Raw genomic sequence first — 2163 nt, forward strand, 5'->3', positions numbered from 1 at the left:
GATACTTTTTTTTTATTATTGAATTATAAACTATGGGCTTCTCTAATACATCAATTATGTGCGTCATTATAATTTGTTTATTTTTGCAATTCGTCGTTTCGTTGTCGTATTGTCGTTCGGCGTCTCGACTTTTCGATCTTGATTCTGGCACTCGGCACTTGATTAACTTGCTACTGGTTTTGCGTACACGCACTCGTTTTGATTCTCGCACTATTACTTCGGGGTGAGCTGCGCTTGCGACGCCCTCTCATAGCCTGTGATGGTCCCGTTATTCCTTTCCTCCAGCTCGCAAGATCGGGTCCAAAGTCCACTACCGCACCGTTAGTTTACGGTGCGTCCTCTTTGTGCAGGTCCACCGAATTCGCCATTCGACCTTGTTGCCATTGCCTCAAAGTATGTTTTATATTGGGTTTCCGTTTTTTTTTTGCAGTGAATCCCAATAAATACCCAACTGATCGTTTTTCATGTGATAAAAAAATTTCCGATTGCTATGTATTATAGTTTGGAAGTAGATAAAATTAAGATTTATGACTTTCATCACTTTTTCTATCGTTTTTCATTCATTTATCATATTCAGTTCACTATGAAATCGATTATGTTCTACATCAACATTTGGAACGAATTGTATGTGTCTAAGCTTATTAAGCCGCACTGATAGTTTTGTCTAAGCTCAATTGGTGGAAAATATTCTGCAAGATAAGATTCTGCAAGATTTTTCGTCGGAAACGTTGTGCAGAGCACGACTACAGATTTGTTAAACGCGAATTTACTGAAGGAGTTGAACAACTTCCTGGCCGACAACAGCTACATCAGCGGATACACCCCCAGCAAAGCCGATCTGTCCGTGCTCGAGGCTCTGGGCAAGGCCCCCGCCGCCGACAATGTGAATGTAGCCCGTTGGTACCGTCACATCGGCTCCTTCGAAGGCCGCGGAGCGCGCCGCCTGGACTGGAGCTCCTCTGCCCCAGTTGGCCGGTGGAAAACCCACCGTGGCCGCTGCTCCTGCCAAGCCAGCCGCCGCCGACGATGACGACGATGTCGATCTATTCGGATCCGATGACGAGGAGGACATATCATGTGCGTCATTGAGGACGACAAGGTCTCCATCGATCTGCTGCAGGAGAAGATAGAGGAGTTCGAGGACTTCGTGCAGTCCGTCGACATTGCTGCCTTCAACAAGATCTAAGCACTGAGATTCATATATTTTCAATAAACATGAGCAAAGCAAAGTAACTAAAAAAAAAAAAAAATAAAAAAGATGTACTGAAGCATCACCCGTTAGAGTTAATGCTATTGACATCTTCACGTCTTGAAAACTAATGAAGTCGGTGTGTGTGTAAATTGTGTCTTGATTACAAATTAATCTATGAATTATGTTCTAAAGAGAATCTTAAACATTTAACAAACGCCTTACCATTTCGACGACTTTCCCACTAGATATGTATTAGTGAAAGTTATGTGTTGATAAAATTTACATCGCTTCGTGCCATCTATATTCGTATATGATGTATGCTATTATATTAAGCAAGTGTAATAATGAATCCATTTATAGGTGCCTTGGTAGCTGAACTCTTTCCACATCATTTGTTTTATTGATCTATTAAATCGTTCGACTATACTTGCTTTTATAACGCTATATGTTGAATAATGATTAATTATTCAATTTCATCAGATTTTGAAATAATTTGTTATAAAATTATATTTAAATTTACTATTTGCATAGTATCAACCACCATTTTCTTTTATATTTATTTTTTAATGGCAGAATTTTTTTTTTAAAAAACATTGTTTTATTTGTAAATTTTTTAGTTTGTTTTTCCATTATTTTCCTTAGTTTTTGTTTTTTTTTTTTTGTTTTTGTTTGTTTGTTATTGTTGTTGTGGTTTTGGTTTTGGTTGTTGTATTAAGTTTAAATTCTATTTGCTGGTGCTGTTAGGATATATTCAGATATTTTCATCATCATCATCATCATCATCATCATCATCATCATCATCATCATCATCATCATCATCATCATCATCATCATCATCATCATCATCATCATCATCATCATCATCATCATCATCATCATCATCCCTGCCCTAATAAAATCAGTACACAAGTAATCCTTGTGTATTCAATTACTCTGCTCTACGAGTGAGCTTTGCTGTGTCTTTGGCCCTC

General features: G+C 38.0%; 1 pseudogene; it reads left to right on the forward strand.

Moving 5' to 3' along the window:
• The first annotated feature begins 583 nt into the window (after window positions 1-583).
• LOC128264979 (probable elongation factor 1-beta) lies at window positions 584-1229 on the forward strand (annotated as a pseudogene).
• The last annotated feature ends 934 nt before the right edge of the window (window positions 1230-2163 follow it).

The sequence above is a fragment of the Drosophila gunungcola genome, unplaced genomic scaffold, assembly GCF_025200985.1.
Source record: "Drosophila gunungcola strain Sukarami unplaced genomic scaffold, Dgunungcola_SK_2 000087F, whole genome shotgun sequence".
Taxonomy (NCBI): domain Eukaryota; kingdom Metazoa; phylum Arthropoda; class Insecta; order Diptera; family Drosophilidae; genus Drosophila; species Drosophila gunungcola.